The 19,868-nt window shown below is 39.1% G+C and overlaps 1 protein-coding gene across 6 annotated transcripts in view; it reads left to right on the forward strand.

Moving 5' to 3' along the window:
• The window catches only part of tshz3b (teashirt zinc finger homeobox 3b), a 233,215-nt gene that overhangs the window by 79,614 nt on the left and 133,733 nt on the right, over positions 1–19,868 (forward strand). For all 6 annotated transcript variants that reach the window (XM_079586836.1, XM_079586834.1, XM_079586837.1 and 3 more), the window contains one exon: positions 3,071–3,322. The gene's annotated coding sequence lies outside the window, so the exon portion shown is untranslated. The remainder of the gene's footprint in view (positions 1–3,070; positions 3,323–19,868) is intronic.

The following is a 19,868-nucleotide window of genomic DNA, read 5'->3' on the forward strand; positions in this document are numbered from 1 at the left end:
ACAGAGAAAATAATAATTGCAATAATATAGCTAGAAAAGGAAAAACAAGCAAATGTTAAAGATTATTTGTTTTTCTCGTTCTCTCAGATGATGTCCCTGATGAATCGCAGCAGGCTTCAATGTTAAATCAACTGAGCTAAGTGAAGCAAATATGTTAAAGCGTACATCAGTGGCGTTCGGCACAGCCATTTCATCGCTGCAACTTTTTAGAGTTAAGAGCAAATACTGACAGATGTACTTCACTGCCCCACCGCACTTTCAAAGAGGGATCGGGGCCCATTAAAATTGCATGAGGGAGGAATAATTAAACAGAATATTTTCTCTCTGAGAAATGAAGAAATCAAAACGGCAAGGGGCAAATTTGATTTCCCTGGCCTTAAAATAAGATGAAAGGTGAAGCGGAGACACAGGGCTAAAACACGTGCCTTGTCAGGAGCTCTGTCTTTTTTGTTCCTCGCAGCCCTTTAATTTGTCCCTCACTTCCTGCCGTTGTGTGCTCTTATTGTATATGCTTTTATCGTTGGGGCTCGGCTGCATTTGAATTGGTAATTAAACTTATTTTAATATATTTATAAGACTCATCAAGGCAGCCCTGCATATCAAAGTGGCCTAGCTTGTATTGATGTGAGAAATCAAAGCAGTGATTACTCCCTTACATCGGTGGGCTTTAGCTCTTAATTGCGCTGCATGTCCGAAAGATTTGTGAGGAGAGTGACTGGAAGACGACAGGGAGTTCTCATCTTAGGGACGTAGATACAGAAGGAAAAAAAAATGTATATTGATTTCAGCCGAAAGTCTCAGTAAACTCATTACGTGGCAAAGCTGAATGAAGGCACGGGGTTGTTTAGAACATGCTTGTTAGTGAATGCATCATCTGATCTTTATGGTTTAAAAAAGAAAAACGTAAAAAAAAATGGTAAACTAAAACATTTTTGTCGCTAAGGTAAGCCCCATGATGATCCCTTTTGCGAACAAACATGCAAATGAACAAGTGTAGCATATGCTTTATTAAAGAAGCATATGCTACGATCCAAGCGACATAATAACAGGTGATTAACACCAAACAAAGAATGCAATGCTAGCTAAGGTAACGGAGATGTCGAACCATTAGCGCTGAGCTACAGCTTTGCCCCCACCCCCGAACTCTAATTAGACCCACAAACAATAGCGTGGCTGCAGACCTTGTTATGAAAGAAAAGAAGAAAGGAGGGATAATGAAGGAATACATGGTGCGTTTCTGAACATGTCTACCTCTCCTTTGTGGCAGCAGGAAAGATATGGCACTCTCTAACGTAGCGTCATTGACTCCTCCTGCCACTTTCCAGGTCACTAATTTTTCAGCTATGAGTTCATTGTGCGCAGACCGATATGCTGTCTTTTTTAATGAGGTTATTTCTGGGTTATTACCTCGCTCCTTGCTAGGCCATCTTATGTGAGAGACCTAATTGATGTAAATCAAATATGGTTAAGCAGGGACCAACCCCTGGGCCACTCCACTTTCATTTCCACATTATAACCACAGAACATTTACCAAACACATACATACCTTCTCTTTATTAAAAAAAGGAAAAGAAATGAAAGATGAGCAACTTTTTCTTTTTTTTTCGTTCTCCTTTTCATCAATTACCCATCTCTGAATTGGAGAGAGGGATTTGCAGACAGTCCCATTCCAAGCGTAAATGTGAGTGCATGCTCACAGATGCAGAAGAGTGAGCTCTGCAAAAGAGACTGAGGTGCTGGCATTTGACTTTTGCTGAATAAGCTCAAGGTGTGCTTTCCCTCAGGTTAGAGAGGTTATTGGGGAGGGAAAAAAAGATGGGTGGGTGAGTGAGTGAGTGGGGGATGAAATGTTTTAGCAGTGCCTGTTCATTAAGCTCTGTCTCATTCAACAGTGAAATTAGACCTGTGGAGAGAGAGGTATGATGGTAGATGAATCCCATTTACAGGGCCCTTGACCATTTGACAGTCTCAAACAATGGTTGTGGAAAATTCAGAACTGAAGAAATTGCTCTTTCAATTTATGAGCGAGTTTGAATTGAATTGGCCACACCTACAGGAAGTTGAATTGGAATGACATGAAGAACTTTGGCTGCATCTGAAATTGCTTTTTCTCTGAGTAGGTACGTCTTTTGAATACTATATATATATATATATTAGTATGAATGTAATCTGAAAGCACAACATTTGTCATGTTGTCATAGTCATGTGACCTGCCAGTGTCATTTGTGTCACTTCACTGGTGTTCACAACTCCTTTGGTCTCATGGGATAGTAAAGTGTCCATTGGATGCGCACTTAGGTTATCCAGGTACATTTCGCATACTATCTGTCTTGCGTATAAACCTTCCAAACAGCAAGCAAAGCTTTTTCAAGACAGCATTCAAGTTTTTCTTGACAATAAATGCTTTTTAGTTACAAATTACAGTCTTGTAAATTGCTTTGAATTTTATTTAATTTCACTTCCTTACGTTCAACTTTCATTTCTGTTTTCTACCTCAGTTCAAATTCAGAAGTTTCATTGGAATTTAAAGAAATTCCAAATGTCACACAGCCCTTTCTGACACACAGAGTACACACAATCCCACAGTTCTTTCATCCTCTGTGAGTATTCATCAAGAGTTTTGGGCTTCACTCTGGTTGGTGATTTAGCCACCTGCCACTCCTTTTCGCTGTTTACAAAGTCTGGAGACACACATGAGCTGTTAGTATTTGGGATTAGAAGTGCAGACTCGGATGCCAGTGATCAAAAGCTGCCCATGACACTGAAACTCCAATATCACTCTCTAAAGTTGCTCTCCTTCATGCTGCTAGTGATTAGCGCCTCGTCCAGAGCATCATCAAAGCTCTCTCTCTCTCTCTCTCTCTCTCTCTCTCTCTCTCTCTCTCTCTCTCTCTCTCTCTCTCTCTCTCTCTCTCTTACACGCTCTCTCTCTCCTACACGCTCTCTCTCTCCCTCTCCCTGTCTCCCTGTCTCTCTCTCTCCGGGCAGCTATGTCCCTATAGAACTAGGAGCATGTGTGATGTTTAGCTTCTTTCGGTAAATCCAGGGCTTTATGTCACCCCCTCCCCAGGTCCTCTTACCCTACCACTGTGACATGGCCGCCGGTGGCACATTGACGCCTGTATCCGTTCCTGACGAAGCTAAGCCGGATCAGCCGTGTCGTTGGCGCTCTCTCGCTTGTTCCTTCCGGAACATAATCACAGTCAGTCTGGAGCTTCAGAAATCCCCCAACATCACCAGCACTTCCAGCATCACCACCACCATCATCGTCATCATCATCATCATCATCATCATCAAAGGATCCAGCATGTCTGTCAATCAGGTGAGTGCTTAGTCTCAATGAGTGGCAGGAGGAGCCGGAAGAGTGACATTAAGCAGGCAGCTCCATGGCCTTCCGTCAGGCCTGGCAGGCTTCAGTGACAGTGGGGGTGGGTATAACGTCCCTCATCCCGCCAGCTTAGCCTATTGAACTGCCAGCCCTGTGCCAGTCCACGGCAGGAGGCGAGGTGGCACTTATCGATGGGACAGAGGCGTCCAATGGAGAGCACTTTTGGGGGTGGGTGACTTAGAGTAAGCCAGGATGTGTTAGCAGACTTCACTTCCTTCAAACCTAACAAGGTATAGCTTCTAGACAGAACCGTATATGTATGTGGAGGATCGAGAGACAGAGTGTCACTGGGGTTTTTGTAGAAAAGATGTCAAATTTGTTCAGATTTGGTTTAAATTTAGGTCAGTTTTTTCCCTTCCTCTGTCAAAACACTTTCATGTTTGCGGAGTGACTCTTGTTTGCCTTTAGCTAGACCAAAATAACATCAACGACATTGAGATTTTCCTTCATAGACTTGATTTGAAAGTGCTCACAAGTTCAGCCTCCTACTTAATGCAGTCATTGCTTACATAGGGCACCACGCTGGGTATCAAATGTAATTAGCTGTGTTTGCTTGAGCTCCACTTCAATCATTGGCAACGACTATTGTATTGCGCTACAAGACAGACTAAAGATGCATCCTGTTGCGAACGGCTGATAGTACAACAAGAAGAAAAAAAAGAAACAAACCGGTGGCATCCACAGCACAGTACTTTCAACTTCCCTGCTGTTAGCATAACACCCAGTATCAACCTTAGCTTGAAAAATAAGTGCTGTTGTCCACAGTCTGGCCAGCTTTAAGTTCGGGACATACTTTAATTTGTTCCTCTTATCTTATCGGTGAGCACACCCTCAGCTGATGGTGGTGATGCTCTTAAGTGAAGTGCTGGTATTATCCTGCTACCTCTGCGGGCCTCTTCTTTAATTTAGTTGTTATAATTAGCCATTAAATGGTGTCAGTTTCTACAGCTACTAACAGGCCCACTCTGTTCTGCTTGTCTGCATTATCAGTTTGGGTGCTTGTAGAGGGGAGGAGGGGGACCAAGAAAGTAAATTATAATGAAGGCCTATATAGTCCAATTACCGATAAAAGCAGCCAAGTGCAGTGCTGTAATGAGGTGCCACTACCTTTCCTTCTCCCCCTTCCCCTCCGAACACATCGATGGGAATAGCTAATCGCTAGTTTTATTACTTTGAGCCCCTCTCGCTGAGGGGTTTTAACCCCAGGACTTTCAATCTGAGTGGGACAATCACAACAAACAAATATAGCGGTGGCGCTGTCCATGCTAAACAAAGTTGGTCTAGAGGCGGGGGTGACGGGATGATTGGGGAGGGAGAAAACAGACAGAGGGATGAAGGCAATGAAGTGAGGACACAGGGAGGAGGAGGATGATGTGCCGAAAGAGAGAGCGGAGGAAGCCTGTCCTCATGTTCTCACTTTAATGGGTCAGTATTTAATTATTTGGAATAGCAGAGCTGTCTTTTGTAGCCAGGGATGTAGTTCCTTGGTAGAGCACTTACAAGGCAGGCAGGTAATTAAACTGTAAGATCAACGGCTGGCCCTCCTCTTCCTCTCGTTCTCTTTCTGCTCTATCCCTCTCTTATTCTCCTCTTCTTTGTCAGGTGAGGCGTCACGCATCGGGAAACAAGTGGAATTCAGGAAATGGAGAGAACGACAGATAGAGAGGGAACAAATTAAGGTTGGGAAGACTCAGAAGTCTCCATCATAGCTAATAGCCAACTCTTTCTGGGGCCAAAGGAGCATAAATACTGACTATTATACATGAGTCCACTGTATTAGATTAAAGTAGTGTCCTCTCTTGTGTCATAGGCTTTGTGTGAAAGTTAAGGCAGCTGTCTTTCGGTCTCACTGCCCAGTAAGCCAATGATTTCATAGTCAGCATTTTTGCGTGAATGTACCTCATAAAGAAACTAATTTAGTATCTTTAATAAGAATAATTTTTTTTTTGAATGCTGCTGTTAAATGCTCTGGCAAGGAGATAAATATGAAGTGCTGTACAGCTCACTCAGGGGAGGAGCTAAGCAAATAGGACAGATTCAGTGCCAGTCGTCGGTGGGGCCTGTGCCAATTTGACGTCACATTGGAGCACATTCCTGAATGGTTTCAATTTGTCAAGTCCCAATTTGAGACACTGCTACAGATTTATGGGGAAAATAACAAACAGAGTGGATTATTTCTGCAATAGGGTGGTTGTGTACATTGCAGACATAAACAAAAACAATATAAAAGTTTGAGTTTGACTCAAGGTCATAGTGCAAAGGACCCTAGGTTGAAATTACTACGAACCATCCCTTTAGAGGAACTTAATTTGTAGCATGAACACAACATTTTGATTGAAACAAGTTGATTAAAATGTTTTAACTTAAAACAAATTAAGTTGCTCCAACTGTTTGAGTTATAGCCCTGCAACCAATCTTTAGTTACAATACACAGCTATCATAGCACATGCTAAAGGTAACTTCAATATAGTGTTTACTCTTCTGCACAGTGGTAACCACACACACTTCAACATTTAAGAATCTCTTTTAAATGTCAAACATAACAGCATTAAACACTAACAGGTCTTTCCCTTCACTAAAAACAAATAACATAACATTTAATTTCAGCATATCCAGTCTTATGCAAAGCATACTTGGAACTAGAAATTTCAACAACAAAAAACAAGATTGTTTTTTTAAAACTTCTATGAATTAAAACAATTAATTTGTTTAAGTTGTGGTAACAGGTCCCCTGAATTACTTTTTTAAGTGTACGATCCATTGCACCCCTACTTCCAAGGCATCCCAACCTTGTCATATCAAATGATCTAGAAAAGATTCAAGTAAGCTTTAGTCATAAATAAGGAAATATTTATGATAATATTTCATATTATTTATAATATAAAAAATGGGCATTAATCAAATTATTTTCTTCATTTATTGTGTTCATCAGAACACATACAGATCATTACTCCAGTCTTCAGTGTCACATGATCCTTCAGAACAAAATCATTCTATAATGCTGATTTTGTGCTCAACAAACATTTATTAATATTATATAATATTAATATTGTTGAAAACAGTTGTGCCACTTTATATTTTGTGGGAACCACAATAATTATAATAAAAAAATCTGATCAGATTCTTTGATGAATAGAACGTTTATTTGAAATTTAAATCATTTGCGATATTATATGTCACTTTTTAATGTCACTTTTGAGAATTTTGCATTGCTGAAAAAAAAAAAACCCACAATCTTACTGACCCCAAACTTTTGAATGGTAGTGTACATTGAAACCTTCCTACCTCTGTATACTGCCTGCAGCATCTTTCAACCTTCGGGCGCAGCCATATAGTATTGCTCTCTTTCAAATGAATTTGGTTACTCTGATGAAGCTAAAAAGCACATACATGAAGGTTAATGTTGAAGTTTAACCATTTTGAAGATGTTATTTTAGCCTATACAAGCATCGACTTCTTACAAAGAGCTACCAATTGGACAAGCAAAAGTAGTAAGTTAGAGAGTCTGGGTCTGGAAAGAGAGAGACTATGTTAGCGGTGTATTGTTTGCCAGTCTGCACTGAGGACAGACGATGGATTAAACCATGAATGAGTGATTTATTAGCTGCTGCTGTCACGCTGCTTAGATGGATTACTACACACAACCTTTGACCCCACTTACCAGAGTCCTCACCGCCACAGTGTGGGACGAAAGGTGTTCCGTGTGTGAACGTGCACGTGTGTGTGTGACTTAGATCGCTGGCCAGCTGTATGTTGGTGACAGGATGGGACCGCTTGATCAATGGGCTAATGAACAGCCCATTTCATAGATGGGATGAACTGACTCTCTTGTGTTCATTGAGTGTCTATAGTAAAAGCCCACTCTATGTTCTCTGAACCCTTTGTAGAGGAAAAAACAATGCATCGCAGAGGACAACAGACGTTTCTATGAAAGAACTAACGGCTGTTTACAAAAGGTTTATCTTCATCTCTCTTCTTTTCAATAGGTTCATCATTAACTGTGTGTTCTGAATAGTATTAAAGTACAACAGCTTCTTAACTTTCCCAACACAGATCATTTACACTTCTAGGGCTTAAAAAAAATCTTTAATATCCCTGAGAGAAGCAGATACACCTTCAAGAAATATGAGCCTCATTGGATGGTTTTCCCTGATTACAGCAAAGTACAGCAGAACAATAGAGGGGCGCAGGGGGTTAGTTAAGGAATTTTTAAAACGTGCAAATATTACAGTAGATGAAGCTTAGGCCTATAACCATCTGCAAAGTGAGAATGTGGATTTTCCTTAATGCAGCATATAAATCTAATAACAAAAGTGTCTGATATCGTTGTTTTGTTTTTTCTTTCTTTTCCTTTCTTTCCCAATTGTTATGACACAGATGGCTCTCTCTTGCTCTCTCCTGTTTGTGTCTTTCCTTTTCCCATCTTTCCTTTCATGACTTTCAGGAGTCTCTTTCTCTCTCACACACTTTTTCTGTAATTCGTTTCAGGAACTCTGGCAATAAAACCCAAAACAAAAGGAAGAGGCTTTTGTACCTTTGCTGACTTTGTTACTCGCTGGCGTAATAAAGAAAAGTAATATGCTTTAAACATTAAATAAGACTTTAATTGGAGCACATGAAAAACGTACCATGGGAAGATGTAATTGAATGTTGCCGGGGAGCCGGGGGAATTAAAATAGGTCGTTTTATGCTTTGCTTTATTTTTGATTGAATCAGCTCCTAATTGGCCTCGACAGTAGTATTATCAGTTTTAGGCGGTATGTGAGGAGCTCAATGGCACAGCTTCTCCGTCACATGAGATGAGAGAGAGGGAACGACTGAGAGGAGGGGAGAACCAATGACAGAGACAAATGTCTTCGCTTTGACAGCTGCCCTCCATATTGCCCTCCGCACAAATACACAACAAACCGTTGCAAGCGGCTGCGTCAAATTATTAATCACTAAGCAGTTTGTGAGGAAATTAGAACTATTGCAGCATTTTTGTTCAGTTAAGGAAAGTTTAGTTGACTGGTGACAGTCCTACACCTGGAGGTTTTTCTCATTTCATACTATCATTCCAGAGAGATTGTATGCTCGCAAGAGCCGATGACTTATTGGAATGGAAGATTGTAAACAAATAGATTTTAGGTGCACACTTTGGTGAAATTCCATTGGCAAAAAAATATCCACTGTCTGTTGTCAATAGTGTAGCGATGCATGAAGCACAGCTCACCCAGAAGTCCCTTTCAAACCAAGCAGCTTTCTGTTAGTCAAAGCAGTGAATTCACGTTACCAGCTTGAACACAACTGGTAATTTTTTTTGCCCTCAAGCCAAATTTCCTATCATGCTGATTCCTTTTTAAATTACTGGAAATCACATGTAAAATTTCACTGAACAACAGTAAGTGTTGACAGCAGCTTTAGAAGAAAAAACTAAATCAGTAATGGCCAGTAACATCACTAAAAGTAACACAGTTTAACTGTTGTTGTTTTTCTTTTCAGTACCGAAACTATTTTTTTAAATTAAGTAATGGTAGTTTAGTTTGGCAGTGAAGACGTGTTCAGAGTATTTTCTGTTAGCTGTTAAAAACCTGAAAAAACAATATCTGATTCAAGAATTATTCAAGATCCTTTTTCCATGTAGTTTTTAGTGTAACTAGCTTTCTCGGATGGCTAGCGTTCAGTTTAGCTTAGCAGTTTGTATAGATTTCTTTCTTTCTTTCTTTCTTTCTTTCTTTCTTTCTTTCTTTCTTTCTTTCTTTCTTTCTTTCTTTCTTTCTTTCTTTCTTTCTTTCTTTCTTTCTTTCTTTGGTGCAGGGCAGGGGAATTACATTTTGGGCTTATCCTCACACACACTGCTTTCTTTTGTCTTCAGAAGACTTGGAATATAGTGCACAAGTTATTTGGACCATTTTTTTAATGCTTTTGTGGTGTGCCTTTGTCTCCTTTTGGAGATTGGGAGTCATGTGTAGAAATGATTCGAAGATTTCTCTTTTTGTGCCTGATAGAAAACTAAAATGGCTTTGAAATAACATGAGAGTGAGTAAATAATGATAGTTTTTTTGTGTGTGTGTGACCTATCCCTTTAAGGCGGAAAATGAACAGGAGAAGAAACGTAATGACTGATAACTGGTGGGAGTTGAGTGTCTTTTCCCACTCAATGAGAGGAGGAAGTTAAAAAAGCCCTGGAGACACCCTCATCCTCTTCCTTTCTTTTCTCTTTCTTTCTTTAAGTCATTCTCCTGTTCCTGTTCTCTTTTTCCTTATCATCGTCTCCACACTAAAATTAGGTCTTCTGTTAGCCGGGCTGCCGGTGCTCCAAGGAAGGCCTCATGGGAGCAACAATGCAGGGAGCACGAGTGTGTGTGTGTGTGTGTGTGTGTGCTGGAGGGAATCCACCTCACCTTGGCAGGCGTTTAAGAGTAAAAGGAGGGCTAAAGTGTGCATAGAGCTTAATCCAGCTTCCTGCGGTCTCTCCGGTATAAGGTGGCACTGCCCTGTGAGAGAGGAATTGCTCTGGTCTAGAACATGCTCTCAGGAGAGTGTTACTATAAAGAGAGAGAGTTTCCACGCTGTTATCAGATGCACTAGTACACTATTGTTGGTGTTTTTATAAGTCGCTTACTGTACGGCTCTCACGCGCCATTGATGAATGCCGATGAGAGAGAGCGCTTACGTTTCGCATCGGTGTGCATGAGATTGAGGGATAGAAGGAGAGCACAAAACGAGAAACAATGAGAAACTCTTATAGTCTGAACTATAAGTCTGTCTCTCCTCACCCCCCCCCCCCCCCTCTCTCTCTCTCTCTCTCTCTCTCTCTCTCTCTCTCTCTCTCTCTCTCTCTCTCTCTCTCTCTCTCTCAAATGGATAATTCTAGTGATGGCCCTGACAGCCCATGGTTTAGATTTTGATTTATGTTCTTCCAAAGCTAAAATCAAAGAATCCATCTAGTGCTATTTTATGGCAGCTGGGATGATGAATGGTGCAGTCTCTGGGCCAAACGAAGCCGCTGTGTCTTTGCCCCGGATTTTAATTGCTAAAGTAGCCAGTCATTGCTCAGGATTCAACAGTGAGCATGCTGCCTTTCTCTCCCTCTCCCTTCAAAGTGCACCGTAGATGGCTGCTTTGAACGAAAATTGAATTTAGTTTACTGTAACTTGCTGTTAAATCATTCATAGTGCGGCCATAGGGAACTCATATAACAAGTATAAGTAATGGCTCTCGTAATGGGCAGAACTTTGAAGTGTAAATTTCACATGTATATTTAATGTATGGAAATTAAAAAAAAGTGTTTAAGTAATACACAAGATGAAGATTTGATACAGTTTTATGTTGCCTTTCTATGCAAACAGCCCTGTTGTGTTCAGATTCTGCATTTTTTCATTTGCTCATTTTGTGAGTCACGCTCCCATCTCATCTTTATTTTGTGAAGGGGGAAGCAGAAATAAGCTGGAGGACGAAAATAAATTTTGATTATCTTGGGGGCTAAGCGCAAAAAAGTTGAGTAATATGTTTTTGTGATGGACAAAGTGACAAATACCAGAGCAAATGAGATACTCTGCGTGCATGCGTGTCATTATGAAAGCGCCTCGTTTAATAAGAAGTACAAGAAGCTCGGCGCTCCTAATTTTACAGGGACGCACTCTCTCTGTGGCCGATAAAAGTCATAAAGGCACGTAAATAAAATCAGCCTGTGTGCGTCATTAATCAAATGGGACAAGATGTCAAGATTTCCCCCTTCACGAAAAAAAAAGGCGTAAAAAAAGAGCAGTAGCAACGCTCTCTAAACTCCCACAAAATCAATGATGCAAATGAGAAAAACAAGCAGGCAATAAATTCTTTCACATCTGCACACCCCAGTGAGATTTTTTTTAATAATTTTTAATAAAGCATGATTGTAGTTTGTAGCACTGAATAATTTAATCATGCAGAGATATGGAGGAGAGAGAGAGAGAGAGAGAGAGAGAGAGAGAGAGAGAGAGAGAGAGAGAGAGAGAGAGAGAGAGAGAGAGAGAGAGAGAGAGAGAGAGAGAGAGAGAGAGAGAGAGAGAGAGAGAGAGAGAGAGAGAGAGGAAGGGGAAGAGGGGGTGGGGAATTCGAAAATATCAATCTCAAATCTTTAGCTGTGTTCTATGGGGGGTGTTACCTACTTATGTACTTATGTATGTAACCCATTAGTTTGTTTCCCTCTTTGCTCTCTTGCCAAGAGGGAGTTACATCAATGACACCAATTGTCCTCATAGGACATTTTAATAATAATAATTAATACAAAAAAAAAACATTTTGCTGATGGTGATAGCATAGCACATCCAAAATACAAGTTTGTATTTACATAATATATGTGTGCATACTGTGTAGAATTATTATGTATAAATACACACATTCATGTATATATTTAAGGAATAATTACATTTATATACTGTATATACATTTATATAATTTATATGATATATAAATATTTGATATAAATAGAACCAATTTTTCTTAAATATATACATGATTGTGTGTGTTTTTTTATATATAAATAATTATACACAGTACACACACATATATTATGGAAACACAAACTTTTACTTTTATCGCGATTAATCTTTTGACAGCCCTAATATATATATATAGCCTATATGATGTGATATATATCATTATATATATATATATATATATATATATATATATATATATATATATATATAACGTGTATGTATATGCATGGAGGTGTGGATGAGCAGCCTCAGGTGAAACAAAGACTTGCCAGTAATTTATAACAATGACACAGGAGCGAAGTTTCTCTAAATGAGGCATTCAGATAGCCAAACCAGTCATTTATCCTTATGATTAATACAAATGATATTCCTAATAATAAATATTGCTGCCTCGCAGCGAGCAGGCAGAGAGAGAGAAAGTAAGAGGGAGAGATTGAGCGAGAAAGCAAGGGAGTGAAGAATAAAGCGAGACTGCAAATCCATGTGGCCGTACATGTCTCATTGTGTGACTGTTTGTGTGTGTGAGCATCGTTTGTTTACAGTAACTGGTAAAAACTGCATGATGATCTCAAAGCCGTATCTCAGATTTTCTCTCCTCCCTGAAGTTTTTTGGGCTTTTCACAGGTGCCTCATGCACATACTTTTTGAGGGGGTGCAAGTGGCTCACATGTCCCTGACTCACATGTCCAAAGGGTAAAATATTTTAGACATCAATTCAGTAGTTAATTTGTTGTGTGTAGTGCATGCTATTCTAGTAGTAGACTTTCAGATGAACCATTCCTATGTATGCATGTATGTATGTATATGTAAATATGTATGTAATTATTTATTGTTACACAGAAAAACGTTTGAGTGACATTAGGGTGAGTAGATGACAGATTTTCCAGTTTTACAGCAAAAATATTATTATTAAAAATAATATAGTTTTGCTGGGAAAAGTTGGATTTTATATAATATATAAATATAAACATATGTCTGTGTGTATACATATATACTCGCTTATATAGCCATCATACACATTTATTTGGTGTGTGTGTGTGTGTGTGTGTGTGTGTGTGTGTGTGTGTGTGTGTGTGTGTGTGTGTGTGTGTGTGTGTGTGTGTGTGTGTGTGACTGAATAGTATAGAGGGTAGAGACTAGACAGAAACCCCATGTGAACATCGTCTCACAGACATAGTCGAACCACTTATTTCCAAATATCAACCCCTTTAATATGTATTTTTCTCCTTGCTGGGCCATAATAATGCACAGAAGAGAGCTATCATAATCGGAAAAGGCGAGGAACAGTGGGAGCAGGGGCCTTTAAACAAATGAAGCTGTCAGTACAACACAAAGCCCCAGAGAAAAATTACTGAGTCGGACGCCATACTTATGCAGAGTATGCCTCTTCTTCTCCTCTCCTGCTCTCTCTGTTCTCCTGCTATCCCTTTCCCCCCCCCCCACCCCCCTCATTTCCTGCCCTGCCTGCCAGAGCAGTAGTAAGACGATCGGAGAAATTATTTAATACTCAGAGAAATTTTTCATCAGCCAGGAACATAGACTCTTAACTTGCATGCTTGCACACATGGATGTTTTTTGAGGGGGCACAAGTGGCATTCCTTGTTCACTTTGTACCCTGGGTGTGAAGGGAAAAAAAAGTTTTTAACTACTGAATTGTTTCTTATATCTGTAAGACAATATATATTTTTTGTTGATTGTGAAAGGGAACCTGGGTCAAATCCCACATCTATATATATATATAAATATATATTTTAAATAAATAATGCAGCATTAAAACACAGTTTCTGCCTCAGGATAAAATAGTGAGATAAAGTAAGTGAAATAAGAAATTACATCACATTGTGAGAAATACATTTACAGTTGAGAGGTATAAAGTCACAATTACAGAAAATAAAGCTGTAATTGTGAGAAACAAAGTTAGAAGTGTGAGATATAAAGTCACATTGTGAAATTTAAAGTAAACTGTAAGACGTAGACTTCGCTTATGGGATGGGAACTGGGTGAAGGCATGGCCAGTGATATTTTTTCCATTGCTTGTCACGTGACACACGTCAGTATGACTGATGTACTGGATTTATTTCATTTTCCTTTTTTATTTAAAACATTAACAAGCTTGTTAAAGCAACACCAAGGAACTTTTCCTCTGCGATCGCCCTACAGGTTGGAAGCGGAATTGTCCATTACCGCTGTCGTAAATAATTTAGCATACCGCAGCTACTGTCTGACGCACGCTCGCTGTTTATCCAGCACCGGCTTTATGAATGAATTTGTAGTTTTCTTATGTCTCATTAGAACTACAGAAACACGACCCGATCTGGCAATCTTACATAGTGTGGTTATAGTAGATAAAGTACCGCGAAGCGGAGGCATAAGTGCCTTTCACCCTGTTACGACTTGATGAACCACTGAAATGATTTTGGAAACATTATTTTAAGGTAAAAAATCTTCCTTAGTGTTGCTTTAACTATTTCATGAAATGGCATATCTTATATTTTGATTCTCAAATACATGTAAGTAAATGTTTTTTGTTATTTAAAGAACTTGACAATGATGTTAGTTGATCTATAACAGGCAATGGGCTCGGCTGCCAATCAGGATCAGAGTTGTAGGATGTACAACACGCAAATTCATCTATTCTCCTGAAAGTTTACATGCAGATTTGAATTTAGCAGTTGATGATGTGCTGCTCTGAATGTTCTAATCTAACGCCTGTGTGATAAAAAAATTGGAAGCTGCATTCAAAATCTATTTGGGTCAAAATTCTGAGGGGGCGACTGGATATGAGCAAATGCCAAGTTCTGTCATGAAACTCTAGATGGCGCTGGCTGTTGGCTCCTTAACGCAAACTGGTGATATTTACAGCGTTAACTACTTGGCAGAAGCTGATTGGTTCAAATTGCATCTGCAGCCAATGAGCTTGCTGGTCAACATTTAAATGTCTGGTTACCAGTCACTATAGCAGTTTGCAGCGTGCTCTCAGAGTTCCTCTAAAACCCTCCACATTCCCCAGCTCCACCTGTATAGATCTGCTATGGGTAATTTATACATGCTATTTGTGCAGTATGTCTTACATACCCACAGCAGCGAATCGACATATCTATTGGCCGTAGCAAGTTCCTGTAGTTGTTTTGCAGCAGCAGCAGCTGCAATAATCAACAACAACAGCAATTATCAACAGAAGCAGCAATTCAGCAGCAACAGCATCAGTAGCAGATCTATTCCGCCAAGACCAAATACAATAACGTTGTCATATCCATTACCATGCTAAAAATCTTCTGAGAGTTGTCATGATAGAAATGTAGATACCGGTAATGACAGAAGATAATTTGGAGAGTTTTTTTTTGTCAGAGTTGTGAACGGGCAGATTGTGAAGCAGAACTGAATGGGCAGATCAAATTTGGATCATCTGGGCATGAAGGTTCTAGTGACACACAAACGTAGCCCACTATATCCACATTTCCTTTACTAGAGCTGTTTGCTTATTAAGTCATATCCAGCAACCACACTCTGTGGCACACATGCATTTTCTGCAGCTAACTCAGAAGCACAGAAGAAAGGGTGGGGGACAGTGGTGTCCGTAGACCTCTGTATTCTCCTAAATCAACTATTCTGTCTTAAATCATTCACTTCCTCTACCATCCACTGCCATCTGATGAAAGAAAGCGAGAAAAGGAAGAATATTGTATCTGTGAATCAACATAGAAAGTCACTCTTTTGGAGAGGCGAGGGGAGAAGAATATGTCCATGTCAGGCACCCGATAAAGTTTATGTCTTCCTGCCACATTCAAAAGTAAACACCCCCGCGGCCTACATGACATCACTAAGTAGGTTAAGTGTAGTCTCGAGTCGTCATCGATCATTACGGAATGTAGCATATTCCGCGCTGCGAACGCTGAGAGGTAAAAGTTTTCCACTGTACTGAGATGACATTTAATTTTTCATATCTCCTCCACAGTCCTGGAATGAATTTTGGCAGACCTGATGCAATTTAGCAGCTTGGCAGTTTCAAATTGGGCAATGAATCACAAGGATTCAATGGACTCGAGTGGCTGCATAATATTTTTTCTGTGTCAGGAGAAAGAGAGAGGTGCTGAAGCTTTGGACAGTGGACCCCTCCTCTAATACGCTTTCTTTCTCACCTCCTCTGTGTCTCTTCCTCCCTCTCTAGCCTTGTTGTGTCTCTCACCACACATGTATGTTAGAGACCACTGACTTGTATGAATGCATATTTGAATCTCAACGTAAACACACTTTAGGTCTGTTGAAATGCACTGACCTGTTTCACTAAACATAATTGTCCAACTTATTTAAAGATAAGTTACTATATAGGTTGAAAGTGAGCACTTTCAAGTGAGTGGTTTCAGTTTGTCACACAATACCTTTTTTGATGCTGTAATTCAGTTATTAGGTGCATATATAACAGCTCTCATAAGGAAACATCTTTCTACTGACTTTTATTCATGCACTCCAAAACTCTGATGCCATTATCAACTTATTTCGCCATTTAAAACCTGTGAGTTTTAATCTTCTATATATTTTAAGCTGCTCTTTTACATTACATTAAAGGGGACATTACATGTTGTGCATTTTATTATTGTATTCCAGCAACTCCTGTTCACCTTCTTTGACATTTTAATCTTTTTGTTGGTTAAAAGCAATATATATTAACCTTTTCAGTGTTGGAGTAACTCGGCTTCTCTCTTTATCAGTTCACTATGACTGTAAAGTAACCTGTGGGCAGAAGAATATTGAATTGATAAGGCTATTTTATGATGAGGCAGGCTAAAGCCATTTTTGCAGAGTCTGCATGTTTAGGATTATTTACATACTAGTATAGTATTTATTAATATTTTGCATTAGCTTCTATTTTAATTATTTAATCATATTTGTAACTTTTTTAAATTTTCGATTTATCCTTAATTTATTTTATTTCAATTGTTTCAATTTATTTTTATAATTTAACTTATTTATTTTCATTCTTATTTTCAGATTTTTAAATAAAATATTAAATTTTTATTTAAAATACCAAAAACTATTTTGAATAGTTTTAGTTAACAATAACAACTATGGATGTCCTCCGACGTAACATTCAAGACATTATAGTCTCTTAGTTGGAGAAGGAATAGAAATGCTTCTTTTCTGAGTTTAGAACGTAAATAAAAAATAACCTATAAGTAACAGCCTTATCTTAAAAAAAAATATATATATAGAAAATATAATGTAATTCATGCTAATCCTTTGTGCTTTGCACGCGTGGGTTTGAATCTCATTCTCGTCGCCAATTTATGTTATATATTCACGAGGCAAGCAACCAAATGCTATCAAACATGCTTTTACTGGTGTCAGATCACATACTGATTACATCACATTCCACATGTGCATCACGTACATCACATCACGTGACTTAAATACCCTCTCCCAGGCATAGGAACCAATGAATGCACATCATGCATATATACACATTATCCCAATACACCACATAGTACGTCTAAACAACTTTAGAGACGGTCCCTAAATGCGCGAATGTCTAATGTCAAGCCAACTTTATAACCAGTTTATCACTGGGAAACGCTGCGTGAAGCTTTGCGTGTTAAGTTCATATTCTGAGTCCATCTGCTTGCCTGTAGCCATATAGTAGCCCACAGCCTTCTTAATAAGGTGCGAGTTTGGTCTTTTTATCACTGTATTAGTCCATTAAGCTAAGCGTTTTATATGTCCAGCAATCCTGAATTATTGAGGGAAACCCTAGTACTGCAGCACATCGCCGCAATATTAAGTTAGGTCAACTAAACAACCAAGAGAAATATATGTCTAACGTTACCTCAAATGTAACATTTGTTCTGTACATCAGCATCGGGGGAATAACATTATAATCTCGTTCACGGCAGAGAAAGATGCATGTAGGCTACACAGGGACCGTGAAGACACTGAATTAAACATAAAAACAGCCCTCATAATAATCACAAATACACTTACATTTCTATAAATCAGTTTTTATGAATGAATGAATGGCTTGCTCTAACTGTTGCTCTGGTCTTCGTCAACCAATGCAATGGTTGCGCTTGCACCCCCTGCTGGTGAGGTTGATTAACAGCAGATGGAGATTATGCTCGGTAATCTACTGCTTTTCCTGCAGTTCCTGGATGTCAATGTTGAATTTACTGTTGAATTTGAACCACTGAATTTGTGGAAGCGAATTTTTAAAGCGAAATAAAATGGACCGAAAATTGGCTGTTGAATATTTATTAGGTTGTTTTTTTAAACAGTTTGAATATTTTGGAAGTGAAATATGAAAGGTGAATATGGATTATTGAATTTTTATCAATGGAAATGTGTTCGAAATGTTTTTAATTGAAATATTCACAGCTTAAATATACAACCATGTTGAATTTCAGCCCATAAAAATACAATGCATTAAAATGCAAGCATGGTTAATGCAATGCATATTTTTTTCAAGTAGTGCAATTCAACTGGCTTTTTTATTTCAAAAACATTTGTCATTATTTTACTTCCATATACCTGTCTCAACGTCACTATTTTCACTTCACATTATGAGAAAGGAACACGAGTTTGTCGACATTGTCTGGGAGAAGTGAACTCTGTTACTTACAATAAAGCTGTAACTCCGGCCTTTCAGAAGATGCACTCAGATGGCATGGACGTGGAAGTTAAAGGAAAAGTTCACCCAAAAATGATAAAATATCATAATTTACTCACCCTTAAGCCATCCTAGGTGAATATGTCTTTCTTCTTTCAGCCAAACACTATCTGAGTTACGTTAAATCATATCTTGGCTCTTCCTAGCAATATCCATATTTAAAACGTTATAAGCTATAATCATTGGCTTCCAGCAACAGCCGTGTGCACGTTCACGAGAGAGTCTAGTTCAAGCGGAAGGGTGACCTCTGACCTGATGTTGGACGTATGACATAGGCGTAGCGTAAGCTTACGTGAGAACTGACGAACACAGAAGCGCAGAGGATAGAGCAAAACAGGTCACAAATTAGACATCTAAAATGAAAAGTTTTAAAGAAAAATGTTGGTGGATTTCGATATAAGAGAAGAGGAGCTACATCCTACGTCATGTCGGGTCAGAGGTCACACTTCTTTCGAAACTCAACTCTCTCGTGAACGTGCATATGGCATATTGCTGAAAGCTTGTGATTGTAGTTTATAAAGTTTTAAATATGGATATTTTTACTTACAACCACCCATTGCTTCGCTTCAGGATGGATGGATGCGCTTTTTGGAGCTTAAAAAACTCGGGCACTATTCAATGCCATTACAAAGCTGGGAAGAGGCAGGATATTATTCAATATAACTCAGATTGTGTTTGGCTGAAAGAAGAAAGTCATATACACCGGATGGTGAGTAAAGTATGGGATATTTTTAATTTTTGGGTGAAATTTTCCTTTAAGTTAAACATGCGGTGCAGTAAGCGTGGTACTTCCACACAAACACTTGAGCTGCTTGCCCCCCATCGGGCCATGTTACGGGTTTGGAACGACATAAGGGTGAGTAACTAATGACAGAAATTTCCTTTTTGTGTGAACTTCCCCTTTAACTGTTCCATTCCATGCCAATCCGGCCCAGCCGGTATATATACGGTTTAATTTTCCACTGTGGGACTGATAACAGCCGCTCTTTGGAATGTAATACAAATACTTTAGTCGTTGCCATGGTAACACAAGAGTTTATAGGCGATATGAGATGTAAATAGCGCAAAAAAATTATGGAGGATGATCAGATATAATTGTATTATTAACCTGAGTAAACCACTCAAATAGAGCACTTTTCCAGCTACAGAGAAACTGGAAGCCAGGCAACAGACAAGTGGTGACGTCACTACACACGTTACCAGCACGGTTAGCCAATCGTGAGGAGAATTTCGGACCGAGAACGGTTTGAATCGTGTCGTGAAATATAACTGGAACCGTTCCTCATCGTTCTTAGAACCATTCTTTAACCTCTCTAACCAGAAACCGGTTATTCACTGAATATTAGAGCACATTTATGCT

This window comes from Phoxinus phoxinus (genome assembly GCF_949152265.1).
Source record: "Phoxinus phoxinus genome assembly, chromosome: 2".
NCBI classification, from domain to species: Eukaryota; Metazoa; Chordata; class Actinopteri; order Cypriniformes; family Leuciscidae; genus Phoxinus; species Phoxinus phoxinus.